Source organism: Mandrillus leucophaeus, unplaced genomic scaffold (genome assembly GCF_000951045.1).
Source record: "Mandrillus leucophaeus isolate KB7577 unplaced genomic scaffold, Mleu.le_1.0 Scaffold1, whole genome shotgun sequence".
NCBI lineage: Eukaryota > Metazoa > Chordata > Mammalia > Primates > Cercopithecidae > Mandrillus > Mandrillus leucophaeus.
In genome coordinates this window covers 10,554,919-10,565,715 of record NW_012098097.1, presented here as the reverse complement: position 1 = coordinate 10,565,715, position 10,797 = coordinate 10,554,919, and positions in this window count along the sequence as shown.

The window sequence follows — 10,797 nt, the reverse complement described above, 5'->3', positions numbered from 1 at the left end:
GCTTGAATCTGGGAGGTGGAGATTGCAGTGAGCTGAGATCATGCCATTGCACTCCAGCCTGGGCGGCAGAGCGAGGGAGACTCCGTTACACGAAAAATAAAGATAGGTAGACAAATGCTCAGAGCAGGTTTATTTGTAATAAACAAAAACTGGAAACAATGCTTCAGTGACTGTCCTTCATGAAGAACAGTTAAACTGTGGCTCATCCATGCTGTGGGGCACTGCTCAGCAATGACAACAGTGAACCCTCGGTACACACAACATGCTGCATGAATCTCCAGGGAACTCTGCTGAGTAAAAACAGCCAACTTCAAAAGGTTACAAGCTGCATTAGCCAGGGTTCTCCAGAGAAACAGAACCAACAGGATATAGACAAAGAGATTTATTAGGAAGATTTGCCCATGTGGTTATGGAGGCTGAAAGTTCCCATGATCTGCCATCTGCAGGCTGGCGGCTCCGGAAAGCTAGTGGTGTAGTTTCAGCCCCGAAAGCCAGGGGAGCCAACCGTGTCACTCCCATGCTGAGTCCACAGGCCTGAGAACTGGGAGGCTGACAGTGTAAGTCCTGGTCTGGGTCCAAAGGCTCAGGGAGCACTGATGTTCAAGGGCTGGAGAAGATGCACGTCCCAGCTCAAGCATAGAGAGCAAATTCCCCTTTCCTCCGCCTTTTGTTCTGTTCAATATAGATGACACCCATCTATATTGGTGGGGTCTGTCTTCTTTACTTACTCTACAGATTCAAATGCTAATCTCTTCTGGAAATAGCCAGAAATCATGCTTTCCCAGCTCTCTGGGCACATACAATTAACCATCATGAATACTGTGTGATTCCATTTCCAGAACATTTTTTGAAATGACAAAATGCTAGAAGTAGGGAACAGTGGTTGCCAGGGGTTCGGGATGATGAGGGGGCCGGAGGGAGGAGGGTGCAGCTGTAAAAGGGTAACAATGAGGGACCCCCATGGTACTGAAAACAGTCTGTGATTTGACTGTGGTGGCAGTGGATAAAATTTTATAGACCCAAATACACACCCACACGAATGAGTACAAGTAAACTGGGGAAATCGGAATAAGACTGGTGGGCCGGGTGCTGTGGCTCACACCTGTGATCCCAGCACTTTGGGAGGCTGAGGCGGGTGGATCACTTGAGGTCAGGAGTTTAAGACCAGTTTGGCCAACATGGCGAAACCCAGTCTCTACTAAAAATACAAAAATTAGCCAGGCATGGTGCTGCACACCTGTAATCCCAGCTACTCAGGTGGCTGAAGCAGGAGAATCACTTGAACCTGGGAAGCAGAGGTTGCAGTGAGCTGAGATCACGTCACTGCACTCTAGCCTGGGTGACAGAGCGAGACACCATCTCAATAAATAAGTAATAAGACTGGTGGATTGTCCCAACATTGATAGCCTGGTTGTGGCAGTGAATTATAATTGTGCAAGATGTTGCCATTGGCGGAAAATGAGTAAAGGGTCAAAGGAATTTCTCAGTATGATTTCTTGCAATGGCATGTGGATCTACAATTATCTCAATCAAAATTTTAATTAAAAAATAGACACAAAGCTTTTCCTTCATTATTGTGAAACACGATTCAATTGCTTCATTTTGTTTTTGCTGTTTTAAAAAAATAAAATAAAATAAAATAAAAAACAGGGTTGCATTATTAGCAAACTTGTAATCACACAGAATCTACTTTGGCTGAAAGACCTGGCTTCTGTGCAAAGACTCTGGAGTCCCCGTCTTCACTGACTCTGGGTCTTGTGGCAAGAGAAGGTGCACAACACCGTCACCATCTGAGCACAGGGAAACGCGGCGCATCTCCTCAGCTAAGTCCTAATTAGCTTAGTCCTGTGGCAGCAAAACCAAATTCCACAGGAGTGGAGAGTATCAAGAGGGTGCCGTGCACAGAATTACAGTATGTCCCTGTCCTTGCTCTTCTTGCAGAGCTCAGATGTTCTCTATTTTGCTTTCAAAAGCAAAGGGCCTTCCACCCCTTCCATCCATTGAACTCTCCATAGAGTCAGCGAAGATCAGTAGTTCCTAAACCAGGAGCGCAGTAGCATGTGGGTCCTTCACTCATCTACACCCTGAAAATGTTCTTGAAAATGTCTCAAGCAAGAAGCCAACGGCTCCTCTTCCTGTGGCCCCAGCAAATCTCAGCAGCGCCCCAAAGGCTGGAACCAGCTTTGGAACCAGACAAGTGGTCCATGCACCCCCATGTCCTAGAGCAGGGACCTGGGCCACTGCTGCAGGAATCCCTGAGGATCAGGAAATCGGTTCACCAGTGTGGCTCATCATCCACCCTCCTACAGGCGGGTTTCAGATGAGTGACATTCCCAGAAGCATTTCCTCTCCATTCCCAGGTCACCAGCTGTATTAGCCCATTTCCACACTGCTATAAAGATACCACCCGAGACTAGGTAATTTATCAACAAGGGAGGTTTAACTGACTCACGGTTCTATGTGGCTGGGGAGACCTCAGGAAACTTACACTCACGGCAGAAGGAGAAGCAGGCACCTTCTTCACAAGGCAGCAGGAGAGAGAGAAGGAAAAGGAAAGGAGAAGAGCCCCTTATAAAACCATCAGACCTTGTGAGAACTCACTCACTATCACGAGAACAGCACTGGGGAAGCTGCCTCCATGATCCAATCCCCTCCCTCCCTCCACACGTGGGGATTACAATTCAAGATGAGATTTGGGTGGGGACACAGAGCCAAACCAGATCACCTGGCTCACCCAGACCTGGGACCTGGATGCCCCCTGACTTCTCAGTGTCAGGCTACTCCTCCATAAACAGGCATCCAAGGACCATCGGTGGCTCCCTCCCTCCTTCCATCAAGCCTTCACCTGGTGGTTGGCCCCAAGGCCCCCACGCATGGCCCCTGCCTGCCGCTCTCTTCTGGGTTCCCTGTGCTCGCCTTCACAGAGCTCCCAGCCTTCCGGCTATGTGCCTCAGAGTCCGGGACTGTCTCCGCCCTCGGGGTCCTGGAAGTACCTTTCTTGCACCTGCCCCCTCCCAGGCAGGCACCTCTGAAGTCCCCCGAGCTGGGGTCCCTTGTGCTCCTAGGGCTCCTCTCCAATCCACTGCCTGCTGGGGGAGGGATGCATCCTCAGGGGCCCCACCTGTACCTGGTGGAGCCAGACCACCATGAAGGCCCATCTCACCTGGCAGAGGCCTGGTGAACACCGGCTGGCCACAGCAGCCCCGAGCCTTCCAGAGGCGGGGTGCCGTCCCCATAGGCCGGCCCGGGCAGCATCTGCCGTTTCCGCTCTGGCCAGCACGAAAGCATCCCTCCCTGAGTCCCAGGAAGGGAGGGAAAGTCCAGACTAGCATTGAGACCCTGAGGGCTTTGGGGCGGGCAGGGGCATGCAGGGGAGAGGCCGACGCCAATTCCCCGACTCCCCTGCACGGCTCACCGCTTCCCTACTGTGTCTCCCAGGAGCAGCCGTCACTGTCTGCTCCAGAACGTTCCTCTCCATCTTACTCCATGAGGGCAGGGAAATTAGATGGTCTATTTGCTGTCATGTCCCCGTACCCGCAGTGGGAGAAGCTGAGAGGAGCCGGGGCCTCATGGGCCTGCCAGGAAGGCTGCGGCTGGTTCCCTGTCCCAGCTGTGGGCACGTTCCCAGTCCTCCGGTCGGGCTCTGTGGCGGGCCCTGAGGAGCACCCCAACCTCTGGGCCCCGGGTGGGAAGATAAAATAGAGGTCAACAGAGCAGGGCGTGGGGCCAGACTGGATCCTGTTCTCCATTTTGTTGGCTGAAACTGTGGGTAAATTTCCCCAACCCCTCCGAGCCTCAGTTTTCCCATCTGTGCAGTGGGGACAGTAGGACTGACTCTGCAGGGATGGGTGGGGATTAAAATGGTGGGGTGAGGCACTGAGCTCAGCATATGGCCAGAGGGAGGGCTCCGGGGCACTCCTGGACTGGTTTGTTCAATCAGAACTGCGGGAGGGCCGGGCGCGGTGGCTCACGCCTGTAATCCCAGCACTTTGGGAGGCCAAGGCGAGTGGATCACCTGAGGTCAGGAGTTCGAGACCAGCCTGGCCAACATGGTGAAACCCCGTCTCTACTAAAAATACAAAATTAGCCAGGCGTGGTGGCACATGCCTGCAGTCCCAGGTACTCAGGAAGGAGATAGGAGAATTGCTTGAACCCAGGAGGCGGAGGCTGCAGTGAGCCAAGATCGCACCATTGTACTCCAGCCTGGGCTAGACAGGTAGAGACTCTGTCTAAAAAAAAAAAAAAAAAAGAAAGAAAGAAAAGAAATGCTCTGGCCTGTGAATGCAGACTGAGAAGCCTGGACTAGAAGCAGTTCAGCTTCCTTCCACATCCCAGGCGCCCACCCATGCTGTGGCACGACCTGTCCTTCTCACTGGGGAAGGGAGGCCCTCTGACCTCCACCCTCCATGCACCAGCACCTGCTCTGTGTCCAGCGCACCTTGAGGACCCAGTCACACAGAGGTAGGAAGGAGAAGGAGACAGACCTGGGACAAGTCAGTTCCGTGAACATCACAGGACCGGGCACTGTGGCTTGTGCCTGTGCCTTTTGGGAGGCCGAGGCGGGAGGATCGCTTGAGCCTAGGAATTTGAGACCAGCCTGGGCAACATGGTGAGACCCTTTCACTACAAAAGATAAAAAATAAAACAAATCATCACGGCGTTGCACAAAAGTCTGTGCAGGGGACAAGGGGGACACAAAGGGAGGCTGGCCAAGCCCCCACAAATGTCTTCAGAGAAGAGCTTCCTGAGTTCTTCTCGAGGGGCAGAGCGTCCCAGGCAGAGGAAACAGCAGGAGCACAGCGCTGGCGGCCTGGGTGGGGAGGGGAGGGGAGGGGAGGAGAGCGGCATGGTCAGCCAGGGACCTGCATGGAGCTCCCACGGCCAGGTGACACTCAGCAAGCTCAGATCCTTTTACAAATAACCAGCTGCTTCTAGGAGAGAGATTAGTCCAGATTCCCTGGGAGCTTTAGACTTTCAGAGTCAACAAAGGATCAATGAATGCATCACTCTCTACTCTCGGAGAACACATGTCTAACCGCACCGGCTGCACCTTTGAGGCTGAGATCAGATGGAGCAACTGAGGACGCAGAGTGATCCCGAATGAGCGACTCCGCGAGCTGGGTGAGACGGGGCAGCAGGGAGGGTGGCCGCCATCCATCATGACCCTCTGGCCTTCCTGTCCAGCCTCTTCCAGCACTGTGTGCCCCCGAGCCCTCCTTACTCTGGGGACGGCAGGAAGGCTGAAGCCAGGAGGCTCTCAGGTATGTCATGAGTCAACCCGGGCAGAAACGAAAAACGAAGGAGAAAGGAGCAGGTGGGAGGGAGGGAAGACCTGGAGGGCCATGGGGAGGCTCAGGACAGGGGTGGCCCCAGCCCATCACTGGGCACCTCACTGAGACATCACACGAGGGCTTCGCTAGCCGCCCCTGTCTCCCCAGGGCAGAGAATGTGGGCAGCCCAGGCAGAGCTGTCCTGATGCCTACACCCTCAGCACCCAGCCCTTCCAGCTATGCCACAGGAGGCTCATTGAACGGTGCGGAGAGAAGCGAGGAACAGGCCACGACTCACTGAAGGTCTCCAGAGGCATCTCCCGACCAGCCGTGGAGCCTTCTGGAAGCATTTGGTCCATGTGCTCCTCTGATGCCACCAGAGCTAGGGCTGGCCCCTCCCGCAGGGAAACAGACAGCATGCGGCCGGAGGGGCGGGTGCCAGGCCTAAGAAAGCGGCAGCCCTCCAGGAAGCTGAGCCCCATGACCAGCCCGGCCCATACCCAACAGCCGGCTCACGTCTCCTCCTCTCCTCCAGAGCCTCCCTGGCACAGCTCACAGTGGCAATCTGGGCAGACTTTCCTGGGAACGCCACAGCTGCCAGATGCTGCCCCATCGGGGACGCAGAGGGTGAGCACAGACCCAGCACAGCCCCACACCGACGCCCGTGGCAGGGGGTGAGCGGAGGCAGTGCCCTCCCTTCAAGGAAGAGCTTGTTCAATCTTTCCCCAGATTCTAGGTTCTGGGAGCGCAGAGGGCAGGGCTGGCTGGGGCAGGTCTCAGGGACTACCTGTCTGTCGTCCAGCTCGGCCACTGACTGTGACACTGGGCAGGTCCTCTTCCCTCCAGCTCCACAGAGCAGGGCTGGGGGCTCTGAGGAAGGGAGGAGGGCCACCTTCTTCACTGGGCCCATGATCCTTTAGGGGTCCAGAAAAATGTTGTAATTTTCTTTTTCTTTTTTTTTTTTGAGACAGAGCCTCGCTCTGTCCCCCAGGCTCAAGTGCAGTGGTGTGATCTCGGCTCACTACAACCTCTGCCTCCCAGATTCAAGTGATTCTTGTGCCTCAGCCTCCCGAGTAGCTGGTATTACAGGCACCCGTTACCACACCCAGATAATTTTCGTGTTTTTAGTAGAGATGGGGTCTCACCATATTGGCCAGGCTGGTCGCAAACTCCTGGGCTCAAGCGATCTGCCTGCCTCAGCCTCCCACAGTGCTAGGATTACAGGAGTGAGCCACCACAACTGGTTGGGATAAGCCTATCGATGGGGAGAAAAACCCTATACACACACACACACGCACACACACGAACCAAGGAGAGATGATTCCAGATTAACCCATTTTTTGTAGAAGTCAAAGGTTTTGAAGTGCTAGGATTTTGGAGCACACTTCCTATAGAAACAGAACAACAGGATGTATGTACATATGTGTAGAGAGAGACAGAGAATCACATACACACAGAGGATAAGGATTTGGCTCATGTGATTGCAGAGGTTAAGTCCTAAGATCTGCCACAGTCAGCAAGCTGGGAGGCCCAGGAGGGTGGACCACATGGTTCGTCTGAGGCTTGAGACCCAAGAAGAGCCAGCGTTCAAGTTCAAAGGCAGGAAAAAGCCCATGTCCCAGCCTGAAGATAGGCAGGCCGGAGAATTCTCTTCCTCTGGGGAGGGTGAGCCTTTCTGTTCTATGCAGGCCTTCAACTGACTGGATGAGGCCCACACTAGGGAACACACTCAACTCTTCTCACTGGTACTCTACTCTACTCCACTGGTTTAAATGTTAAACTCGCCCACAAACACCCAGAATAATGTCTGACCACACATCTGGGAATCCTGTGGCCCAGTCAAGTTGACACATAAAAGTACCCAGGTAAGGCTGGGCGCAGTGGCTCAAGCCTGTAATCCCAGCACTTTGGGAGGCCGAGGTGGATGGATCGCCTGAGGTCGGGAGTTTGAGACCAGCCTGGCCAACATGGTGAAACCCCGTCTGTACTAAAACTATAAAAAATTAGCTGGGAGTGGTGGCAGGTGACTGTAATCCCAGATACTCAAGAGGCTGAGGCAGGAGAATCACTTGAACCCAGAAGGCAGAGGTTGCAGTGAGACAAGATCACGCCATTTCACTCCAGCCTAGCTGACAAGAGTGAAACTCCATATCAATAAAAAACAAACAAACCAAAAACCCACACACAAAAAAAGGGACCCAGGTAAGACTCCAGTGGACATGAGGGCTGGAGGATCTCCCCCTCCGTGGCTCTGACTCCAAGGGCAGAGCTAAAAGGGCAAAGGCTGTCACTGCCCCAAGCTCTGAGAGCTTCAGCCAGGTTATAAGAGACACAGAATAGTGCCAGGGCAGGAGTGGCTCTTGGCAGAGCCAGGGTCACCTCCAGAGGGCTCCACCTTAGGGGGCTGCTGCTTGACTTCACTCTTGGGTGTACACGGGCTGATATGGTTTGGATCCATGTCCCCACCCAAATCTCATTTTGAATTGTAATCCCCAGTGTTGAAGGCAGGGCCTGGCGGGAGGTGACTGGATTCTGCAGGTGGTATTCCTGTGAATGGCTCAGTACCATCTAATATGGTTTGGCTGTGTCCCCACCCAAATCTCGTAATCCCCATAGTCCCTGTGGTGAGTGGGACCCAGTGGGAGGCAACGGGCAGTTCCTCCATGCTGTTCTCATGATACTGAGTTAGTTCTCATGAGATCTGATGGTTTTACAAGGGGCTTTCCCCGCCCTCACGCTGTATTTCTTCCTGCTGCCATGTGGAGGGCCTGTGTTTGCTTCCCCTTCCGCCATGGTTGTAAGTTTCCTGAGGCCTCCCCAGCCATGCTGAACTGTGACTCAATTAAACCTTTTCTGTTTATAAGTTACCCAGTCTCGGGTATGTCCTTAGCAGAACGAGGATGGACTAATACACCATTCCCCCTTGGTACTGCATAGTGAGTGAGTTACCAAGAGATCTGGTTGTTAAAAAGTGTGTGGTGGGCGGGGCGCGGTGGCTCACACCTGTAATCCCAGCACTTTGGGAGGCCGAGGCGGGCAGATCATGAGGTCACGAGATTGAGACCATCATGGCTAATACGGTGAAATCCCATCTCTACTAAAAACACAAAAAATTAGCTGGGGGTGGTGGCACCTGCCTGTAGTCGCAGCTACTCAGGAGGCTGAGGCAGGAGAATTGCTTAAACCCAGGAGGCGGAGGTTGCAGTGAGCCGAGATTGCACCACTGCACTCCAGCCTGGGCGACAGAGCAAGACTCCATCTCCAAAAAAAAGAAGGAAAAAAAAAAAAAAGTGTGTGGCAACCTCCCTCTGGCTCTCTCTTGCTCCTGCTCTGTCTTCCACTATGAGTGAAAGCTCCCTGAGGCCTCCCCGGAAACAGATGCCGCCATGCTTCCAGTAGCCTGCAGAACCGTGAGCCAATGAAATCTGTTTTCTTTATAAATTACCCAGGCTCAGGTATTTGTTTATAGCAGTGCGAGAGCAGACTAATACACTGGCCTGGCAAAGTGGAAAGCGCAGGGCTTGGCAGCCAGACAAGGACTTCACTTTCAACTTGGGACTAAACATGCACTCAGCAGACATGAGTTGGCTCTGCAGATGGAGCCGGAAGGGTCTCCCTTCTCTCTGACGCCCCTGTTCTCTCCATCAGGAGTTGCACCAGGCCTCTTGCCCCTCACTGGTTCTTAGAGCTCAGAGAGGGCAGGCAGCAGGTTTTTCTCTCCCTCGTGTCTCTAATCAGACATAAAGTGGCTGGGGCCAGTGCAGAGACTCGGTGAGGGCTCATGATGATTTGTCACTGTCAAAACTGGGTCCTGTCCTGGTGACAGTTTCTTAAGCCCAAAGGCAAGGTCGGAGTGGGAAATAGTCTGGTTGCTTCTATCTGACGGCAGGACAGGTCACAGACAGCACACCGCAGGGGACAGAGCTTTACTTGGAACAACCTCAGATTCTCTCGTGGGGAACAGAAGCGACCACGAACATGGAAGCTGCCGCCCTCGGCACAGCCAGCAGGCACACCGGACCAGACATGAGCTACTGCAGGGCACATCCCCGATGGCACCTGTGCCACAGGTCACAGCAGCCCCGTGATTTGGATAGAAGAAGAAAACCTGAGTTCCTAAGTAAATAACCAGTGTTACTTTTCTTCAAGACAAGCTAACCTGTCTAAAGCCGTTAACCAAAAACAAAAACAAAAAAACAAAGAATAAAAACCTTTTTATTGCAAAATAAAACACAGAATATAAAACACAGAAATGCACAAGCTGCACAGAGGACCCCAGGAGGCCGGGCTGCCCAGACCCCACACCACGCACAGCCTCTGCCCAGGGAGGAGCTGCCTTCTGGCTGCTGTGATGATCACTTCCTCGTGTTTTAAAACTTACAATAGATCTGCTGTAAGGAAAAGAAAGGAATTGGGTGGGACATTTCCTATAAATTAAAGACACAGCTTTCTGGCCGGGCAGGGTGGTTCACGCCTGTAATCCCAACACTTTGGGAAGCCGAGGCGGGTGGATCATCTCAGGGGTTCGAGACAAGCCTGGTCAATATGGTGAAGCCCCGTCTTTACTAAAAACACACAAAAAAATATCTGGATGTGGTGGCACATGCCTGTGGTCCCAGCTACTCAGGAGGCTGAGGCAGAAGAATTGCTTGAACCCAGAAGGTGGAAGTTGCAGTGAGCCGAGATCGCACCACTGCACTCCAGCCTGGGCGACAGAGTCAGATTTCATCTCAAAAAAAAAAAAAAAAAAAAGATAAAGATAAAAAGCCCGAGCCTTCTGACTTCAGTTTCCCACAGTGCAGTTCAGTGGGTTCCTTGGTCTCTATTTCTTGCAAATTGGCAGCTGGATTCACAGACTGGATCTACTCAGGTTGGATAACAAAACTCTAGCAAGGCTGTAGATCTCTAGGAGACACAGGACATCTGCTTGTCTTTTGTGTGTGTGATCTTAGCAGCTGATGCTTAATACCTGTATCTATTTATTCATCGGGATTACGGAATGATGTTATTCTATCATTTCTATAGTTAGTGAAAGTTGGAATACTTTCATAGATACTCATCTTCATCTATTGTGCATTTAGGAAAGGCTGGGATAAATGCTTGCTTCTTATTTACCAGTTTTCAAAATAATTGGTTCCCTATCATTCAGAATTACATTATATATTAAAATTATGAACTCATGAATCGTAACATTCAATGGCATCCTGCAATTATTATTATAGGACAATAATAACTGGGACAAGTTGAACTCGTCTCGTTGCTGGCCAGTGAAAGCCTCTTTGAGTCTGCTGAGTCCTTTTGACATGAACCTATTTATTTTTTATTTTTTGAGATGGTCTCACTCTTTCACCCAGGCTGGAGTGCAGTGGCACAATCTCAGCTCACTGCAACCTCCACCTCCCGGGTTCAAGTGATTCTTCTGCCTCAGCCTCCCGTGTCGCTGGGATTACAGGTGCCCGCCACCATGCCTGGCTAATTTTATATTTTTAGTGGAGACAGGGTTTCAACGTGTTGGCCAGGCTGGTCG